This window comes from Ursus americanus, chromosome 22, assembly GCF_024610735.1.
Source record: "Ursus americanus isolate L20-20 chromosome 22, mUrsAme1.1.p, whole genome shotgun sequence".
Taxonomy (NCBI): domain Eukaryota; kingdom Metazoa; phylum Chordata; class Mammalia; order Carnivora; family Ursidae; genus Ursus; species Ursus americanus.
In genome coordinates this window covers 12,961,040-12,982,927 of record NC_142148.1, presented here as the reverse complement: position 1 = coordinate 12,982,927, position 21,888 = coordinate 12,961,040, and the positions used below count along the sequence as shown (strand labels likewise).

General features: G+C 53.8%; 1 protein-coding gene across 3 annotated transcripts in view; it reads right to left on the bottom strand.

The window, feature by feature from the left end:
• SULF2 (sulfatase 2) overlaps positions 1–21,609 on the bottom strand; it is a 110,816-nt gene extending 89,207 nt beyond the window's left edge. Inside the window, exon 1 of one of the 3 annotated variants that reach the window (XM_087853523.1) lies at positions 21,542–21,609. The gene's annotated coding sequence lies outside the window, so the exon portion shown is untranslated. Of the gene's footprint in view, positions 1–20,838; positions 20,980–21,336; positions 21,494–21,541 lie in introns of those variants that run through there. The other 2 variants (XM_087853522.1, XM_087853521.1) reach the window with 2 other exon arrangements.
• Between the last annotated feature and the right edge of the window lie 279 nt (positions 21,610–21,888).

Genomic DNA, 21,888 nt, shown 5'->3' with positions numbered 1-21,888 from the left:
GGCAAGGTCCTGAGACTCCCAGCCTCAGTTTCCTTCCTCATTTGCCAAATGGAGCAGCAGGTGGCCAGGTGTCCTCTGAGGGTCTTTTGGGCTCTGGACCTGTCATGTCAAGGGAGGTACGGAGCCGGGAGCTGCAGCCTGTATTGGGAGCTCTGGGCCAGATGGTGTGTGGAGCTGGGAGACATGGTCAGCTGGACTCTGTTCCTGGCACCCACGTTGGTTTTCTCATGCCCCTCCCCCACCGCAACCAGAGTCCCCTTCACCCCCTGCTCCCCAGCAACTATAACCCACCAGCCAGGAAGCTCCCTCTCTGGATAGAAGTCAAAGCTCTGAGACTGGAGACTGGAGAATAACAGGGGCTAATTATTTCATCAGATCAAGTCATCAGTAGGTCGATTTTGGATGAATTCCCCCAGCTCTGACTTCCCCTGGCCTTGTGCCAGCCTCTCTCTGGATGCTGAAGAAATCAATTAAAAATGACACATGGGATTCTGCCTCCTTTTTTTTTTCCTTCTTGGAAAAAGATTCAAAGTGGTTAAACGGACAGTATGTGGTGAATCTGTACGCCACCAGCGGCCCGATGTTCTGACTCTCCCTCGGACACCTCGTCTCATTCCCACCAGCTCGCTGCTAGGTCCATCTGGCTCCTTCACTTTGTCCTGTGTCATCTCACAGACGTTGGCAAAGGCTTGCCAGTCGAGGAAGATAGCTCTGGAAACGTCTAGTATCCCAAGTGTATCCCAACGTCACTCCTGTTTCTAGATTTATCTGTTAATCTGCAGAGAGGAACAAGTCTCTGGGGGACCAATGACCCCCGGCCCCACAGACCACAGCTTCGGGGAAGCTCCCAGGACTGCACCCGGGCCTGTCCAGAAAGACCCAGATGGTAGTGTTCCTCTGAGGATCCCCAAATTGCCAGCAAAAGTAGCTAAGAGGAGTCTGGGAATGATCGGGCAGCTGAGGGGGTGGGAGAGGAGGACATGGCCAGAGACAAAACAAGGCACTGACTGGATGGAAGAACCCTCAGGGAGAAGGGAAGACAGGGGATTGTAGGGTGTGAGGAGATGCCCATGTCCTGGGGCCAGGTGGTCCAGACAGCCCGACCACTCACGTCTGTCTTCATTTACTTTACAGATTTCCATTTAGGACCTACTATGTGCAAGGCACAGAATGAGAGGGCAGGATCATCGTGCCTGGATCCTAACAGCCTCCTACCTCGTTTCCCTGCTTCTACCCTCTCCTCCTCCTATCAAGTAGCCAGAGGATCCTGTTAAAACCAAACAGGGTGTCTCCCTCCATGGAAAAGCCTTCAAGGGCTCCCATCTCAGGCTGAATAAAACCCCAAACCCTCCAAAGGGCCAACCAGACCCTACACGGTCTGCCCATCCCCTCTCTGACCTCATCGCCTTCCATTTTGCCCCTAGCCCACTCGTCTCTGGCCACATGGCCTCTGTGCTGTTCCTTGCACATGCCAGGCATGTCCCCACCCCAGGGCCTTTGCACATGCTCTTCCCTCTGCTTGGAGCCCTCATCCAGATACCTTCAGGGCCCTTTCCTCACCTCCTTTGGGTCTTTGCTTACATTTTGGCTTTGTAGGTTAGCACAGAAGTCTCTTCCCTTCCCACTAGCACTGACCACCTCTGACAAACTACGTATTTTACCTTTCTTTATGGGTCCCCCCCCACCACCACCCCCATTAGAGTGTCAGCTCCCCGAGGGCACGGATTTTTGTCAGTTTTGTTTCACATCTGTATCCCTAACTCCTGAAACAGTGCTTGACACAGAGCAGACACCTAAGCTATTTATTGTCTTAGCAAAGAATTTTCTCCCCACCCCCCCAACAGTCCTCCAGGTGTGGTTGGGGTCCCTGCTGCCCCCTTCCAGCGCTAGGTAGGGGCAGCCTGACTGTAGGGCAGAACCTGTGACCCAGGTAGAGCCAATCAGCACGTTCCGGCTTCCTAGCTCCAGTGATTGGCCCAGAGGCAGACATGTGACCCAGGCCTGGCCAATGGGAGAGCACGGGAAGACACCATGGGGGTGGGTGGCTGGGTGCAGGGAGTGCGAGAGCCCTTCCCTCCAGCAAGGGGGAGGCTCGGAGGGGATGCTGGTGACGCTGGGCTGAACCTTATGGCTACTCACAGGCTCAAACGAGTAGCCTTTGCTGTCAGATAGGCTGAGCAGGGGCTGTCTTTTGCAACAGGAAGCACTAGGACCAACACACTAAAAACCCTTAAAGAACACTGGTGAAGAATAACTAATATTTATGGGGGTACTTATCACAGGCCCCGCCCATTTCTCAGCGCTCTTTCCATTAGCTCTTGTCACCCCTACAACACCCTTATGAAGCTGGATGCTCTATTTGCAGGCGAGGAAGCTGAGGCACGGCGAGTTTCAAGAACTTGCCCACGGTCATGCAGTTTGGAGGCAGAGCCGCTGAATATCGTCCCTTGGCCCACCTCCTCCCCATCCTCTGTGCTTCCCTGGGCCCTCGAGGTTCCCTTGGATGGACCACATCAACAGGCTCCGTGCTCTCTCGCTCCTGACGGGGTTTGGCCAAGGGGGACACTGCCCGGAGAAGGGAAGGTGAGAGGAGGGGCCTGGAGCCTTGCCAGGCGTCTTCCCTGCCCAGGTGCTGGGAACTGTCCACACCCGCTGTTGCTCTGCTGGGGGCCACAGCTCCTGTGGGTGGCCCTCTCCAGGTTCCAGCAAATGCTCCCCACTGTCCCCAGCCCCAAGGATCTGCTCTCATTACTCATTTTCTTGCACTCTGTTCACACCTTTATTGGAGGGCGTCATCTGTTTCCTGCAGGGCCCTGGGTGGGTAAAGCAAGCAGACATCACAGCTGAGATTTGCTGAGAACTGGAACATACTTGGATTTGGAAACATTTGAGACCTGGATCCAGCTAAGCCTGAAGGAGGAAGATTTCCCTCTGGATTCTTGTTTCAGGCGCCAATAGTTTCCTTCTTCCCCTTTGACTAGTTTGAGTTGTTTTCTTTCTTTCTTCTTAGGTCAGCTTTCTCACACACTGACTCCTTAGGAACATGAATCAAATTCTCTCTCTCTTTTTTTTTTTGAAGATTTTATTTATTCGACAGAGATAGAGACAGCCACAAGCAGGGGGAGTGGGAGAGGAAGAAGCAGGCTCATAGCGGAGGAGCCTGATGTGGGGCTCGATCCCATAATGCCGGGATCACGCCCTGAGCCGAAGGCAGACGCTCAACCGCTGTGCCACTCAGGCGCCCCAAATTCTCTTTGTTTCTTAGGTTGCTCCGAGTTGCTTTCTCTGTCACTTGCAACTCAATGAGCCCAAACAGTAGAGCAAGCTAGAGACGGAGTGTTGACTCAGGTGGCTTCCCAGCCGCCTCCTGCCTCTGTGCAGAGAGACCTGACAAGACGGCTTGCTAGCCCTCAGCCTGGGCCTGGGCCCAACTCTCTGCCTTACTGTAGGCAAACTTTCCTCATCCTTATTTGTCAACCGATAAGAAAAAGGTGGTGTGGAAAAGCAGAAGGAACGTGGGCGTGGGAGTCATGAATTCTGGTCCCAGTTTGGTCTCAGTTTCCTCATCTGCCAAGCCAAACAGACTGTTCCCTGGGCACAGCTCTGAAGTTTGGGATGGGTGGAGTCTGACAGGTGGAGGGAGGGCCTTCCCTGGCCGCCCTCCTGGAAGCAAGCACCCCTGTTACTCTTGGCCTCATGCAAGGTTTGTTCTCTTCAGAACACTCATCACACACGTGATTCTTTGCGCACTCTTCTATTCTGGTCTTCATTTTGTGGGGGTTGTTTTCTCACTGGAAGTTCCGCAGGGATAGGGCTTTTTCTTTTTGAAGGATTTTTAAAAAAGATTTGAGAGAGCGAGCGAGCTTGCAAGCAGGGGGAGGGGCAGACAGAGAGAGAGAGAGAGAGAGAGAGAGAGAATCCTCAAGCAGCCTCTGCACCGAGTGGGGAGCCTGACGCGGGGCTTGATCCTAGGACCCTGACACCATGACCTGAGCTGAAACCAAGAGTTGGACACTCAACCGATTGAGCCACCCAGGCACCCTGGGCTGTCTCTTTTCTGAATAGTCCCAGGCCCTGGCACAGCCTGGGTGCTCATTCTTCCAGTCAGTTAACAAATATTTACTGAGCACCTACCACACACAGGCCCCATCCTACGTGCTGGGGATCCAGAAATAAACAATCTGTCATGAGTCAGACACCCATATAAATCATAGGCATGAGGTGATGAGTCCTAAGGGGGTGAGGCAGGGGAGGGAGGTCAGAAGTGCTGGTGGGCGGAAAGGTTGCATCTTTAAATGGGGGGGTCAGTTGGGCAGAGTCCTGAAGGAGGTGAAGGAACGTGCCTTGCAGATACTCAGGGGAACGGTGTTCCAGGCCTAGGGAAAAGCAAGTACAGATGTCCTGGGGGAGGTGTGTGCCTGGGGGTGTGAGGTACAGAAAGGCGCCAAGTATGGCTGCGGTGGAGTTGAGCAATGGGAAGGCTAATATTTGGAGAGAAGGATCTGGAAGGTTCCAGGCTGGGAAAGCGGAGATTGAATGTAGGTTTTAACCGGATCCTTCTGGCTGCATGTGGAGAAGAGACTGTAGGGCGTGAGCGCGGATGCAGGGAGGCCGGTGGGACGGCTGCCTGGACAGGGCTTGGACCAGGACAGGGGCAGTGAGGGGCGCGAGATGTGAGATTCTAGATGTTGTTGAATGAATGCAGGATGACTGAGTGGAGGACAGACTGGCACATGCCACATGCTCCAATGACTATTTCTCTGTAACTACTGACCTTCAACCTTAGCAAGAGAATAAAGTCTTTCTTTTTTTTTTTTTTTTAAATTCTCAGGGACTCATGATCGGGGACTCACGCAGGACATAGCATGGCTGGCTGGTCTCTGCTTTAGAATGGCTGAGGCCACAGCTGAAATGACCGAAGGGCTGGGGACTTGATTCCTCAGGTGGCTGCTACTGGCAGTTGGCTAGGACCTCGGGGGTAGAGGGGGCTCTCCTTGTAGCCTGGGCTTCCTCCACATATGGTGGCCTCAGGGTGGGCTCTGATTTCTTATGTGGCAGCTTCCTGCTTGGAAGGCAGGTGTCCCAGCGATGGGCAGTGCTGCCTCGGTTTTTCCAACTGAACTCGATCTTCTCTGCTGTCCCCCCAGTGTCACTCCCACTAGATTATATTGAACAAGACTGGCCAGATTCAAAAGGAGGGGACAGGGACCCCAACTTTCCATGGAGGAGTGTCAAGGTCACAGCATAGATGAGCATGCTGGCTATCCTGCAGCCGTCTTGGAAACACGGGGGGACCTGCCAAGTCCTGGAGGCCCAGAGACCATGCAGGGAGAGCCACAGAGGCCTCTCCTGGGGACACAGGACCCTTTCTAGGAAGTGAAACTTAAACCAAGTCAGATTCCGTGTCTGCATCTAGCAAGCTTTGGAGTCTGTACCCACGCCCAATTCAAAGATCCCCGAGCCTCAGGAAGCCCTGGGTGACCCAAAGGCTCCCCAGACCCCACATATGAGCCTCCGTGGTGTCAGGTCCAGAGGGTTCTGAAGGGAGCCGAAGAGGCAAAGAGAAAAGCCTGCGCTGGACGTGGAAAGCCAGAGCAAGCACTCCCACAGACCCCCATACTTCAGAGAATGGAGCTTCTCCTGTTACATCGGCATGGAAACCATTAATTCCCACTTTAAAAAAACCTTCTCTCTCCTCGTTTTTAAGTAGAAAGGAAGCCACCAACACACCCAGAAACCCCAAGTGAAGTGTGGGACCTGGCTTCAGGGAACTGGCCCCTAACTGCCCTCACTTCCCTCCTGCCGTGCTGGGAAATGACTCGCCCCTTGGCCCTCTGAGCCCACAGCCACTGTGCCCACGAAAGCCATCCAGGAGGGGAGGCCACTGTGCCCGTGTCATCGGGCAGCTGGCTGGCTTGTCGGGGGTGGGTGCTGGGCCATTCTTTGGAGGGGGTGCATTTATAGGGGTCTATAGCCTGTCTGGCCTCCCTACTGGTGACATGTGAGTAGTACCCACCCCCGACCGTGGACAGCAAAAATGTCTCCAGACATTGCCTCATGTCCCCTGGGGGATAAAATCACCCCCAGGGGAGAACCCCTGCCATAAACGGAGAGCAACATAAAGAAACAGGTGCAGACATTGCAGTTGGCTTCTTGCTTGTCAAGGGCACTGATATTTTTCTTACAAGGGGAACGGGCCTCCTTGAAGACCAAAAAGGAGGGGTTACAGGGACTCCCTCCCTGGTGACTCAGAAGGCTCAGAAGAGAACACAATGATATTACATGTCATTTATGGTATGACCCCTAAAACATGGCCCCTAAGAGGAGACTACTGGGTCCTGCCCACCAGAAACCATGCCTTTACCAAGTCAATGGAAAGGGGTTGGGCAGAGCCCAGCAGAGTGGCCCATGGTCTAGGTTCAGGAAAAGCCAGGATGTTGCTGGGTTACCTTTGGGAGAGAGACACCTGTCTGCAGTGGCCTTTGTCTAAAGTGGGGCCTCAAACTCAAATGCCTGCAGGGGCCAGGCAGGAGAAAGGAGTGACATGGTCTGGATTTAGGGGGATGGGTTGGGGGGTGGGGACTGGACCGCAATGGAGACATCATTTCTAAAGTGAAAACATTCAATACATTTTAAACACTGAGCACACCAAACAAAGCAACTCTGGAGCTTGGCTGGAGGCCTATTTGTAACCCTTCAAAGCTATGTAATCTTTCCTGAGCACCTACTATGTGCCAGGTGCTACGCAGGATGGCTGGGGAGCAGCCATGAACATGGAGCAGATCAGGCCTCTGCCCTCAATGGGTTGACATCCTGGTGGGGGAGACAGATAATAAATGAAGATGAATTTCAGGTTGTTTTAAGAGCTTTGAAGAAAACTGTCAGGGAAATGGGACAGAGAGTAAATCAGGGGAGGCTCCTAAGAAGGGGTGATGTTTGAGCTGAGACCAGAAGGTGGTGAGAAGCCAGTTATAAGGCAAATGCTTTCTAACCAAAGGAAAAAGCAAGTGCAAAGGTCCTGAGGTAGGAATGAGTTTGGTTGGTATGAAGAACAGAATAAAGACCAGTATGGCGGGAGCAGGAGTGGCAGCCTGCCATAGAGGAGGCTGGCCATCACCTTCCCCCAGCCCACACGTTCCAGGTAGGCCACACCTGTTGTTCTTGCTAGGTGTTTAGGGGAAATGGGAATCAGATACAAATTCCCACCTCTGTTCTTTGTTCTTCTGTCTCAGCTGTGGACAAAAGTTCCCTGGCAGCAAGTTACAAAGTTATTTCTGCAAAAGGCCTTTGGCCAAAAGCAATAAGGTTGGACCTGAACAGAGTCATTATTCACCCCTAATTGTGGGCTGGCTCTCAGTGTAGACTGCCTCGACCGGGACTGAGGATTCCAGTCCCCTCTGTTTTTTAACCCCACACGTTCTCAGTACCCCCATGGGACACATATTTATGGTTCCAGAGACTGTAGTTCCCTTTGAGAAGAACATAAAGGGATCAAGATCTAGTTTGGCAGCCCCAGTATTAATAATCCAATTATTTCTTCCCTTTCCACCCAATCCACAGCCGTGTGTGCCACCCTCACCCGTCATGCCCCTGCTATTAGCAGATGAGCTTCTCATTAGCTCACCTTGGAAACGGCCCGGCCCTTACAATTATTTGAGAAGCTTGTACTCATGGCGGGGGAAGGAGCCGGAAGCAACTTTTACCAAATAACTCACTAAATTTAGAGACGCGAATGGAGCGAATTTCGCATGACAGGTCCATTTCCAACCCGGGCCGGCTGTGCAGTCTAATCAGCAGCTGGAACTAGACTGCCAAGGGAGGAAAGCCATCGGTTAGGGGTGCTCCTTGAGCTCGGATCAGCTTCTCCCACCGGTGGTTCGCCGGGTATCAGCAGGTGTACTTTGTGTACGGTGGCTGGAGAGGGCGTGAGGACCGGCTGCCAGAGTCCAGGTGGCGTGGGGTCTGGGGAGGCGGGAGCACACTCCCTGGGCTGGTGGTTCCCTCGTTACTGCCCACACTCTTGCTTCTAGAAGCCAGCTCAAATGATCCCCATCTTTGGGGTTAGGATGCTGAGGCACAGCAGGAATTCTGGGAGCTGATTTTGCCCCATAAAGAGGGCTCTCAGACCCCCAGCAGTGCTTGAGTTATGGGGCCCCTGCTCTAGAAGAGATGTTACACAGACTTGGGCATTCTTTTTTGGGGGGGTGGGGAGGGGGAAAGGGAGAGAGAGAATCTTAAGCAGGCTCCACGCCCAGCGTGGAGCCTGATGCGGGGCTCGAACTCACGACCCTGATCATGACCTGAGCTGAAATCAAGTGGGATGCTTAACCGACTGAGCCACACAAGGTGCCCACTGGGCATTCTACTTACACTAGATTTAAAAAAAATGCATTCATTCTTCCATCCATCCATCCATCCATCCATCCATCCATCCATCCATCTTCTAATCATTCATTCAAAAATGTTAACTGCTCACCCTGGGGGAGTCACTTATTCGGGGGCTGTGTAGTGGTTTCTAACTTTGTCCAGCATCTGGTCCTCTTCTTTGATCCTAGAAGCCCAATTTCCTTTTGAGGGTTTACTCTCTTCTGCCAAGGTGCGTCACCCTCTCCTGCCATGTGACCCAGTGGTGATCATGTGACCAAAGCTGGTCAGTCAGACCCTCTTGTGGGTCTTTTGACTCTTAAAAGGAATGTCAAGAGCAGAAGGAAAAATCAGGGGTGCACTTGTCGCACTGGAAGCCTCCTCCAGCAACTCCTGCTCGGGGAGCCCTAGAGCTTTCTAAGCTAAAGCTTTAGATAGGCCTAGAAGCTTTCATTTTTGTGTTCCTAGGAATCAGGAACTACCCTGAGGCCACCATACTGTGCGGAAGTGCAAACAGTCGTGGGAAGAAGTCATGGGAAGGAGGATGAGGGATTCAGCAGATGGCCCCAATGAACTCCCAGCTGGTGACCAGCCCGAGCTGCTGGCCATTTGAGGGGAGCCATTTTGGACCTTCCAGCAGATATCACAGGAAGCAAGAGAACCAGCCTGGCAACCCACAGAATTGTTACAAACACACTGTTGCTTTAAGCCACTGAGCTGAAGGCGAGCTGTTACACAAAGCAGAAACACAACCAAAGAGCCTTGAATGACATGAATTCGAGCCCATTCTTCTGACTAAAATGTCACAAATGACTGATGATGAATCAAGATGTTTGGTCTCCAGTGGCCAATGGCTTAAATCAGATGAACACTTAGAGGAGAACTCATTCATTTGTTCTTTCAGTCATTGTTTCAAACAGCCAGTGAGCTGAGCACTGATGGTACCAAGATGAACAAGCCTACAGAGCTCCTACTCCAGTGGGGGTACCACAGAGGGTGCCTCAGCTCCCCGAATCACAAAATGGAGATGGTAACAGGCCTTGATGGAAAGCACTGTAGTGGTGAGGAAATGCCTGGCCAAGCACCCCACAGATGTCAGACTTCCCTTATTATCATAAACAAAGTTGCAACGTGTGGCCTCTAGAAATGGGGCTGTTTGATCTGAACGAAGTTGTAGTGGAGGAGGAACTCCAAGGCCCACGTGGGCCAGGCCGGTGACGGAAATGAGTGAAGTGGGCCCAGCGTAAGAAAAACCCACATGCTCCCTTCTCTCTGGCTCTCATTCTACCCTTTGGATAGAGGCGTTAAGAACAAAGAAATGAGAAACGTTCTCCACAATGAGAACAGCAGGGCAAGTGCCATGTCCAATGGCAAGTGAACCCGACTGTAGCCTCAGACAAGAGGGAATGGGGGGGGGGCTGTGGCAAAGTGGAGAACCCATGATCAGTGGGGATGGGAACTCAGGGTGGCCCACGCCTCCCTATTTTTCACAAGCTGGGAACTTTAATTTTTAAAAGATAAAATCTCAAATTTTTAAAGTTCTGACAACTTGAAACAATGTTCAAAACAGTGTGAAGGTTAAACATTTCTGGGAGCTGAATAGAGGCCCCGTTTAGCCAGCCTGTGACGTCCTACTATAATAGGACAGAACAAGGAGAGCCTTCTTTGTGCCCCACTTTCCTAGTCTGGAAAAACGGGGATTAGAAGGTCTCTGTGCTCTCGATGGAATGTGTGTGTCTCCCCAAAAATCTTATATGTTGAAGCCTAATCCCCAATAGGATGGTATTAGGAGGTGCGGTCTTTGGGAGGGCGGAGCTCTCGTGAATGGGATTAGTGTCCTTCTAAAATAGACCGTAGAGAGCTCCCCTGCCCCTCTGCCATGTGAGGACATGAGAAGGTGTCATCTGCCATCGAGGAAGCGGTCTCTCATTAGACTCTGAATCTGCTGGCACCTTGACCTTGGTGAGCAATTTCTGTTGCTTATAAGCCTTCTAGTCTCTGGTTTTCTGTTACATCAGCCTGAACAGACGAAGACAGCCAGTGTCACAGCGTTATCAGGCGCTCACCTGAGCAGGCACTTAGAACGCTGCCTGGTATGTAGAAATGTGAGCTTTCAGGAGTGAGTTCAGGAGAGGAGGTGCGAGCAGTGGGTCTCGTGAGCTGTGACAGCTCCTTTCTGGAGGCGCCAATATGGGTGGGGGGAGAGTAGTCTTTCCCAGGGCACCTGCAGAAATGTCACGCCACTGAGCTCGTGCATTAGCATTCACGTCCCAAGCGGAGCCCTCTGCCAGCCCTTCCGCAGTGCCTGACGTCCCTGCTGTGGCCTGAGGGCGATGGCCACCCCTCTGTGAGCGATGTCAGCACCAACCCCAGCTCCGGCTCTGGGCTGGATGCCAGATGCCAGGAGGGTCCGCAGACCGGTGAGCGTGCAAAAGCAACCCTCCCCACTCCCACCTTTGCTTTCTGCAAATGACAAACTGGTTTTGACTCCTTTGCCTTCAGCAACGGATCCCCAAACACTAGATTCACACCCAGCAGGGCATCTTGAAGGCTCCTTCCCAGATTCCTTCACCCAAAGAATATCTCCTGAGCACGCAGAGTGCCAGGCCCTGTTCTGAGCGCTGGGGATACAGAGGTGAACGAGACAGAACAGCTTCATGTAGCCATGGGGCTTACTTTTTAGTGAGAGGAGGGAGGACAAAGGAAACATTGAGATGATTCCAGAGGGTGGTGTTATAAACACAAAACAGGCATCCTTCGAGGCATTATCTAAGGATGTGACATTTGCACTGAGACCTGACGGATCAGAAGGAGCCAGACTTGTGATGTCCAGGCAGAGGGGACAGCAAGTGCAAAGGCCCCGAGGTTGGAACAAGCTTTGATATGGCCAGTGCGACAGTGTAATAAGCTTGGAGGAGCCGGGTGTGAGTTGGGGGCGGAGGCCAGGCGGCGCGGGGCAGGGCAGCCTCTGGCAGGGAGTCTGGACTTCACTATGGGCACGACAGGCCTCCGGGAGGAGGGTTTTATCACAGCAGCTGCCTCCACCCATTTGTAGAAACGCCTAGCAGAAGGCACCCCATCTTAGCAGTCTGAAACGTCAGGGGTGCACTGGAGTCACCTGGGAGCGCTAAACTACCCTGCTGCCCCGGCCCCACCCCCGGGGCACTGATTTAATTGGTCCGAGTGTGGCCTGGGCGCTGGGAGTTTTACAAGCGGCCCTGGAGATGGCTAGGAACTCCTGCTCCCTTATGAGCAGGTCCTGAGTACGTGGGGACAAGCCCACCTTGGGCTCCGAGGACGGGCTTGGAGCCCTACAGGGTTGGTCCCCAAGGTCTGCTCCCTTCCTGAGCTGGCCTGATTGAGGCCTAAAAGTCAGGGGACTGGGGTCAGGGTGGGGAGTGGCACATGGTGGAGCCCCTCAGCTCAGGGAGCCCCAGACTCGAGCTCTAGGCCTAGTTACCTCTTCTACCTGTGGCCATCTGTCTGAGCTGGACTCCCTCCCCTGCGGCGGGGGTGGGGGGTGGGGAACCACAGCCTTCCTTACAGGCAGGGCGGTTGAGAGAGGTGGTGCAGAACTCCTTCGAGAAGCTAAAAAGAAAGCAACGTGGAAAGCAGTGGGCGGCTCCCCCCAAAATTAAAAACAGAACTACCCTATGATCTAGCAATTTCACTTCTGGTATTTATATGAAGGAAATGAACTCACTGTCTCGAGAAGCTACCTGCACCCCGACTTCTGCTGTGGCCTTATTCACGACGCCAAGACATGGAACAGCATCAGGGTCCGCCAAGGGATGAACGCATGGAGAAGAGGTGGTGTGTAGATACGTGCCACGGAATATCACTCAGCCACGAAAAAGGAGACCATGCCACTTGTGACCACGTGGATGGACGTGGGGGGCATGATGCTTAGCGAAGTAAGTTGGACAGAGAAAGACGAAGACTGTACGAGCTCACTTAGGTGAGGGATCTCCAAATAAAACGCGGAACTCAGAGAAGAGCCTGGTGGCTGCCAGAGGTGGAGAGTGAGGGGTGAGCAAACTGGGGGAAGATAGTCAACAGGTGCAAACTTCCAGTTATAACCGGCGACAATGTACAGCGTGGTGACCATAGTTCATGATGCTGCGTTGTGTATTCGCAAGTTGCTAAGAGAATAGATCTTAAAAATTCTCACCACGAGAAAAAAAACATTTAACTGGGTGATGATGGATATTACCTAAACTGACTGTAGTAATCATTTTACAAAATGTACGTGTATCAAATCATTATATTGTACACCTAAAACCAATACGTTGTTATAGGTCAATCATATTCTAACGAAAAAAAGGTAAAAAGGATCTACAAGTATAAGCAATGACGCCTGACTTTTGGAAGCAATTTCCACACAGCCACTCACTGTACTAGTGTCTCGCTGTGAGTGCCGGGCGGGGGGATGGGGGGAGGCCGCAAGGAAGCTAACCAGGATTACCCCCACTTTACAGAAGAGGGATCTGAGGCTCAGAGGGGCAGAGCTGGTATGTGAATCAGGAGGTCTGGTTCTAGAGTGCACCCTCCTAACCACTGGGACACCCCGATTCTCAGAGATGTGTCTTATGTCCGGTCTTCTATACCTTCTTCATCTCCTTCCCCGGATGGAAGCCACTGATACCCAGACGCACGCAAGAACATGTCAATAAGGAGGGCGATGAGCAGGAAGAGGAGCTTGGGGACAACTCTGAGGCAGAGCTGGGTGCCCCCTCCAAGGTCATGCCTCGGTGTATAGGACCCCAACTTCGTTAAGGAGGTGGACCCTTGTCTTGGCAATAAACCAGCATTAGTCTAATAAGCCCATGGTTCTGAGAAGGGTGAAATCAGCCTGAAGGGGTGTTCGCGGAAATTTGTTAGGGTTTTTTGGTTGTCACAATGACTAGGGGATGTTTCTGGCATCTGGTGGGGGTAGAGGGATGCAAATTTGCAGTGAAGAACAGCCCCATTTCCAGCACGACTTTCCAATGCCCCACAAGACAGTCACGGAGGTGAAAGAGCTTTTACAATTAGTTACCTGACCTCAGAAATGAGCCCCACGTCACATATAAACGCAAAAGATGTTTTGCCTGGTTCTACTCTACACCGAATTTTCTGGGAATGCAACCACTAAGTAAACTGAGGGAAGACTGTAGTTTGTTTAGAAATTTGGGGTAATCGTTCACTATTTGGGAAAATCCCATTGTTTATGGCCGTAGCACTTGTGGTATCTGAGCTGTCCAAACCACACGTTCATACCCCACTGCGTCTGTAACGGTCAGAAATTCTTGTGATCCCACACGAGTGCAGGCATCTGACTGCTTCGTCATGTCCTCCTGCATAGTTGTGTCTAAGATACTGCCATACATAGGTTTACCTATAACTCACTTTCCTCTTGGTTTTCCTTTAAATTACGGTCAGGGTATTTGATCAGATAAAAAACGTGCAGATAGGTTATATTAGCTATGAATTTATTTCAGGTAAGCTTGGCAAAAATATTTGCTCTAAGAAGAAGGTGTCTGATCTGTGAATTTGGGGAACCACTAAGCTAAGTCAAATGAAAAGCCCATTTCCCTTTGCCAGTGTGAGTACAAAACCCAACCCTGCGCCAAAGAGGCATGAAGCCAATCTGCTGGGGGGAGGGTGTTCTTGGAAGGATTCTGCTCTCTGATTAAAAGACAAACAGCATGGAGTTCTGCTCTTTATTTCCACTTTGTGTGGAGATGTAATGTCTGGAGCTGCAGCAGCCATCTTGAGACCATGAAGCAGCAAGGCCAAAGACAGGACAAGGACAGAGAACCAGAGGACAGGAAGATCCTGGGTCTTTGAAGACATTATTGTTCAAACAAACTGGCTCCAAGGCTCCCCTGCCTCAGACTCTTGTCAAGTGAGAACTAACAGCCAGGAATTCTATTACTTGCAGTGAATACATCTTGATTCACATTCAAATGATTAGGGTACTAAGCCACTAAGAACTGTAGTAGGATTTCCTCTTCTCGGAAATATCCAGAAAAGCGGCCTCCATTCACAAGTCTGTGGACAGTGCCTGTCTCTAGCTCAGGCCAGTAATGCAGCTTTTGGGTGATCCGATTTTCACCAGAGCACGAATATCTCCTGAACTTCTGGGAGCTCATCGTTTGTCATTCTCTTTTCAAAAAGCTCCTCTCTTCTGGCTGCTGAGGTGGGTCAAGTCACCCACTGGGGCCCTGCCTGGGAGCCAAGAAGAAAGTCTATTGGCAACACTCTTCACCTAATACATCTGGCTTCCACCTGGCCAAACACACCTTGGGTACTGCTCATGGTCCTGGGGGATGGCCCTGTCCATCAACTCACAAGACCTACTCATGACTCTGAGTTTGGGGTAGGATTCACCTGTGTTTCAAGCAGGGCTCAGGTGTGCAAAGCAGCAGGACAGGCTTTTATAAGACGAGGCGACATGTCAGAGGCCAGGGCCCCTGGACAACGTATGCTTTGGAATCATATGAAGAGACTGTGTAGAATTCAAAATGGCGGCAGTCTCTGGTGACAGAGAATTCCATTCAGTCTAGGTCTGGGCTGGAGCAGAAGCTCCGAAGACCACGTCCACAGGTATTCTACCAGGGAGGCATCCTGTTGCCTGTGAGGCCCAAGATCCCACCTGACCTTAAATTCCCAAGGGCATGTGTCGTAGGTGGTGCCTATTTAGCTCTGACTGCTCATCACTGAGCAACGAGGAGACGGACAAGGGGAGGCTCAGCCCCGGCCTTTGGGAATTTCTCAGGAGCGTCATCAAGAGGGGAGCATGTGGGGTGTGCTAAAAATATTCACCAAGTAGGCGCAGGACAGGCACCAGGGGAGGAGGGAGCGCACCAGAGAACAAAATACATTTTCCCTAGATGATCGTGGCCATTCCCACGGCCTCAAATAACATCGGCGCTCCGATGACTCCCAAATGTAGGCGGCCAGACGCCACCAGCTCGACTTGCGTAGCCAGCAGCCGCCGAGCGCTCGGACCCCCAGGTCATCCCAAATGCAACAGTGCTGCGACCGACTCTAGGTCGTACCCCTGCCCCCAAACCTCTCTCCTCGTCTTCTCGTTCAGGAACCCCTCCCCCTCCACAGGCTGTCTAGTCACCTCTGCGTCTGGCACGATGGTATTTGTCAGGGGGGCCCCTGTGTGCCCCGGGGGATGATCAGCAGCACCCCTGGCCTCCAGCTCGATGCCCATAGCACCCTCTCCCCAGTTGTGACAAACAAAAGTGTCTCCAGACATCGCTAAATATCCCCTGGGGGGTGAAACTGCCCGAGAAGCCACAGCTCCTTCCTTCACTCGGAACATGCAACGCACCAGAAAGTTCCGCAGGCTCTGCCTCCAAAATGATCTCCAATCTACTCATTTCACTCTGTGTTCACTGACAGCACTGCCACCCAGGCCAGGAGCAGCCCCCCCCCCGCCCCAGCTGCTGCTCATGGAGCATCCGTCACGGGCTAGCCACGAAGATCCTTCTACAACAGAAACCATATCGTTCCCAGACTTAAAACTCCTCGGTGGTTTTCCATGTCCTTTGAAATAAGATCTAAATTTCTCACCGTGACCCATATTTCTCACCCCTGACCTCATCTTCGGCCCCTCCTCCCGCCCAGGTTTCTGTCTGTGTTTTGAACAGGTGTCTCAGGCCACTCCTCTCCACTTCCAAGCCTTTGCACTGGCTGTTCCCTCTAGCTGGAATGCTCTTCCCTCAGATCCTGCCGAGGCTGGCCCATTCTCAAAATTTAGGTCACAGCTCAGAGGTCACATCTCCAGAGAGGTCTCCCCTGACTGTCACCTGCCAGAGTGTGCCCCCCTGCCCCTTCCCCATCAGAGCCTATTTCTTTTCCACTGTACCGCCTGTCACTTCCCGAAAGCGCCTTCCTTGTGGACTTGGCTTGTGTGTTATCTGCAGGGTTCTCTCCTGTTCATCCCAGTGCCCAACCAGTGCCTGGCACACAGTAGCTGCTCATTAAACACGTGTGGCCTGACAAATAGGAGGAACGCTCTCTTGCTCGGTACAGCAGTTTCCTAATACCTTCACACCCCTAACCTCACGTAGAGCATTTCCCCTGCCCCCTGGCAGCCCCTGCATTAGGCAGGAAGACAAGACAGGCAGACTCCAGAGGCCCCTTTCCCAAGCCCACACGTGGTACTCCCCAGCACCCAGGGCCCTCCTCGGGAATTTGATTCAGCAGGGTCTGGACTTGGCATTTTTAAAAACAAATACGTCCAGATGATTCTCATGTAATGAGAACATCTGCCCCCTGGCCGCCAGAAAACACAGAAACAAGGCCAGGCTAGATTTTTCAGACATGAAGGCAGAGAAGTCAGGCCTCCGATGCCTGCTGAGGGGAGAGGGAGGGGACCCTGCTCACCCAGCAGCTGTTTCCACGGTGCCCATCTTGACCAAAATGACAATAGGCCTGTCTGACCACATTAGCGTTCCCCCTCGTCATAGGTATTGGCTCTTCGCCTCCCCAGTAACGAGGCTTCCTTGCACTGGGATCCCCCCAATTTGTGTTCTCCAGGGCTTCGGGGGCTCAGTTGCTGGGTCCCCAGCTCCAGGGCGGGGCCCGGGAGCCTGGCGGAATCACTTCCTCGCCCAGTGCTGGTTTGGAGTGAGCACATGACATAAACCAGTCCCATCAGAGGGACGCCTGGGGCGAGGATGGGCCTTTCCAGAAAAGACGCTTGTTCTTTCCTGTTGGGCTTGAACCAGAGACAACAAGAGGACCACTCTTAGGCAGCCAACACGGACACCTCAATTATGATAACAGCCAGTGTTCGCCGAGGCCCTGCCGAGCTCAGACGCCGTGCTAAGCACTTGACATTGATGATCTCGTTTCATCCTTTACCACAAGCCAGGAGATAAGTGCTACGGTCGTCATTTGCTGGATGACAACACCGCGGCACAGAGAGGTTACCTAATGCGTCCCAGATCACACAGCTGGGCAGGTGGCCAGGCAGTCTGGCTCCCCTAACCATGGAGCCAGGGCCTGCCCACCCCCTTGGAGCCGGAGGGAAACCAGCCCCATGGAAGAAAGAACAGAGATGCAGGGGAACGGATACTCGGGACAGCATTGGAGCCCTAACCCCAGCTGTGCCTGAAACTGGTTACCTGAGCGTGCTTTTGATTATAAAAGCCAACATGTCCCTTCTTTCCCCCTTATGCTGGTTTGAGATTTTTTCCCCCTCTCTTTCTGTGGCTTACAAGAGAAAGGATCCTGATTACTTTACAGTCCTTTTGTGAAAACACCCCTGATATTCCATGTGCAACTTGCACACAGCAGCTGCTCAGTAAACACCAACAGATGCGCGTGGAGACTGCTCTCGTGCCCTGCCTCCTCCCCTACCCCTTTCACTGCTGGGTGTGTAACCCTAACACCCGTCCACGGCCAGTCCAACGCCACTTCCCCTTTCGGCTCCAAGGGAGGCCTAGTTCCCTAGCAACCATCCTAATTAGGCAATCACGCCATTTATCAGGATGCCAATTAATTATAATGATCCTAATGATCTTCCAATTAGGCAGCTCCTCGAATCTGATCAGGGGCTCTGCAGACTCCACAGGCAGGGCTCATCCCAAGGCAGGCTCAGGCCCTCACTTGCAGGTCAGCCCTGAGGAGCCCCATCTCCCATGTCCCCCAGCTACACAGGGCCCCGGGCCTGACACAAAGCTGGGAACCTCAGGGCCACCTCTCCAGGGACAAGCCAATGTGACTCCATCGCCAACCACAAGAGGGCCTCACCTGTAGGAGAATGTTAACCCTTCCACCATTGTGCCTTCAGCGGGCATCAACCTTCACCCCAGAGGTCGTGCTTTTTTCGATCAGCCACATTTGATCTGTCCCTTTGCATTCCGAGTAGGGGAGAGTGTGTGCACACTTGCAGGGGGTGGGGGAGGGCAGGAAACATGGCACATTTTCCTTAGGGCAAAACCGTCCTGCAAACCAAATACAAATCTGAGATTCCCCCAAATTGTGGAGACTCTTGGAGGGAAGTGGGATTATCGACAGGCTTCCGCCTTTCCAACTTTTATTGTCTAAATGTGTTTTCTTCCACTGAGCACATTCCTCTTCAACGTTTGGAAGAAAGACCAAGTCATGGAAGGAGGAGAGTGCAGCGGGTCAGAGTGGACCCTGGAGCCTCAGGATCCGGGCTGTACCACGGACCCATTGTCAGGAAGTCACGATCCTCTCTGTGCCTCCCTCTCCTCTTCTTTAACATGATGAAAATCACAGGACCTATCTCACAGGGTTTTTGTGTGGATTAAGTGAGTTATTGTGTACAAATCAGATGTGCATACAGATCAGTGTTTAGCTCAGAAAACACTACGTGTTATCCATCATCATAAGTCCAGATTAAGCTCTTTCTTCCAACTGCAAGCTGGTCAGTAATTCTGATATTCTTTTGGAAGACAAGGCTTTTTCTTTCTGGGGGACCAAACCTAAGAACAGACTTGGCAGAGTCCGGTGATATTCTCAGTCTGGCTAACTTAGGAGACCAGAAGCTGCCCCCTCGAGGTGTGTCCAAACAGATAAACTAAACCTATCCAAGGAAAGGAAGAGGGAAAGGTCGTCCCCAATCAAAGGGCGCACACGTTAGGGTGTGCAACTGCACTTCAACTAGGTCCTCCGGATGGCGGCTGAACAGAGCTGTTGGGCAGGGGACACACGCATGCGTGTGTGCGTTCCTGAACACACACACACACACACAGCCACACGGTCGTCCTCCAAGCCCAGGCTTTTTACAATTGACTCATTATTCAACCCTTAAGTTTGAAAACTTAACATGTTATTAGGGTTTTTTAAAAAGCCATAAATTCAAATAAAAAAAAAAAACCCCAAACTATATGCAAAGTCCAAACCCCAAACCCACACTGACTCTTAGCCATGGCAGTTATGTCAACACTGGGCATTTATGTACATACACTTGGCCCGAGGAAGGCAGGTCCTTCATGTGCAAAAGTCCGAGGAGCCATCAGCCAAGCCCGCCTCGGCTGCCCTTCGAGCTGCTCTTTAGAACACTCATTTACACCCCCGGACCAGCTGTTTTGATGAGCGTTCTCCCCTCCATGATGTAGGACAAGCAAAGCTGGGAGAGCCTCTCTCACAAGGTGAGTGGTCTCCAGTCTGTCTCCCCACGCCCTTTATACATGTATGAATGGCTTTAATTTAATTAAAACCCTCCACTGGTTCTGCATTGGGTAGCACAGATAAGAAATCCCCTTCAGTATTCACTACAAGATGAGAGCGGCTCTTGCTGCTCTGGGGAGAGACACCGGTGTCCTCCAGGGAAAGCCCATCCTACCCACTTCTCTGTCCCCAGAGAACTCGCTCGAGAGCAGCCTCCCCTTCTCTGCCCCGAAGGAAGGGAGGGTGGCGCTGTGGCGAGGAGGCAGGGGCAGATGGAGGGGGCCGGGGTGGGCATCCCGGCAGGCACGGACGTGCAAATACCCAGATTCAAACGTAAGCTGAATGTAATTACGTGGTTAATGAAATATTGACTTTTAACTCAAAAAGTGCTTAAAACAAGCTGCGGGCAAGAGAGGCGAGGGGGCAGGGAAGGAAGCAGAACTTTCAGGAAGGAGGGTGAGAATTGTCCTACTGTGCGCAGGGGACGTGGTCTTAGGCAGGTAGGAAATCGCGGACAGAGGTCACTGTGCAAAACTAGGATTTGCGGGTGTCCCTTTACATTTTCCGTATCACGAGGCTGCTCTCAAAGTGAACCGAGAGAGCTTCTGGTTCAGGAACAAGATACTAATCATCGCCTTTCCCTGGAACTAATGCGGTACCGGGCACGAGGGCATGCTCCACAGATGCTTGTAGAACGAATGAATGAACTACTATAAAGAATTAAAAAAAAAAACCCAGAAAAGAAAGAAAAGTGCACTCCTAGAAATCGCCTCACCGTCACACTTGTGAACCCCTCGGGAGCCCGCGGAGGGGAGCATCTCTCTACAAGGCGATGAGAACTGGTTCTGACCTGGCCTGGGAGGAAGTTTGTCTTTCCAATCCTATTTGCCCTTTCGGTATCTGCGAGTTCCCAGTCACCCTGAAGATCCGGCCCACCGCTTTCCCGTGTCCTGCCTGGACAAGCCCCACGTGGTCTGGCTTCTAGCCGGTCTGTTGGGTCTAAACTCAAAGGGGTCAAGGAGGCCATCCCCCCGCGGCCGGCGGGCCCCGGCGCGCTTCCCCCGGGGTCCTCTAGGGCTCCGCGTGGCTTCCGCGGGTCAGGGGCGCGGTGGGAAGCCTCGCCCGCTCACCCGGCCCGCCGGCGGGGTCAAACGGGTCATCCCCCGCGGCCCGCCGGCGCCGGAGCCTCCCTCCCGCGCGCCCGGTCCCACCTCCGCGCGCCGCGCTGGGGCCGGAGCCGGGCGGTCGGGACGGGCCCCCGCTCACCTGGGCGGCGCTGCGGCGGCTGGGGGCCCCCGCCCCGCCCACCTGGGCCCCGCGCGCCCCACTCACCGGCGCGCACGGCCCCGGCGGCCTCACCCGGCACGGGGCGCCACAGCCTCTGCCGCAGCCCGGCCGGGCCGCGGGGCGCAGGAGACTCCGCGCCGCTGCTGCTGCCGCCGCCGCCGCATCCCCGGCGAGTGCCGCCGCCGCTCCTCCTCCCTTCCCTCCGCCTCCTCCCGCCTCTCCGCCCCCCCCCCCCGCCCCGGGCTCAGCCACCGCCCCCCGGCCCCCGCCCCGGCGCACCGCCCTCGCCAAAGTCCGGCTCCGCGCCCCGCCCGGGCCGCTCTTACATCGCCCCAGCCCGGCCGGCCGCGCTGCCCGAGCCAGCCCCTTGGCACGGCGCGGCCCGGCTCCCCGCCTGCCAGCCCGCCCTCCGGCCTCCAAGCGGGGAAGCCGAGCGCGCGCCGGGGCGGGGGCGCCGGACCGGGAGCCGCGGGCGGCGGGGGCCCGGGGCCGGGGGACCCGCCGCGGCGCCCTCCCCGCGCCCCCCGCGCGCCAGCGCTTTACCTCTGTCTCGATGGACGCGCGGCTGGGCCGGCCCGGTCCTGCTGTCCCCCGCGCACGGCCCTGGTCCCGAAGTCCGGCCCCGGACGGGGCAGCGGCGGAGAGCGGGTGTCCGGGCAGCTCTCGGCCTCTCGATGCCTCGGGACCCGGCTGGCCGCGCTCCCGGCGCCGAGCGCGCACCCTCGCCGGGACACAGACGCACACTCACCCGACACACACTCGCTCCCGCTCGCCCTCGGCGGAGAGTTGAAACAGCTGTGGGATTCGCCCAGGAGCTGGAAATGAGGGAGGGACGCGAGCCAGAGCCGTGTGTGTGTGTGTGTGTGTGTGTGTGTAACACACAAACGGGGGGGGGCATCGCTAATAAATCAAATACTGCAATAAAGTGAGGAGGACCATTGATCAGGTCCGCTTGGCTGGAAACGAAGAGAATCCTTGCCTCTTTTCTGCTTTTTCTCCTCCCTCGGAGCTGGAAGGAGCCAGTGTTCCGCGGGGCGTGTGAGAGCCCCGGCCGGGCGCTCCCCTCGTAATGACACGTTAATAAATGTTTTCTTT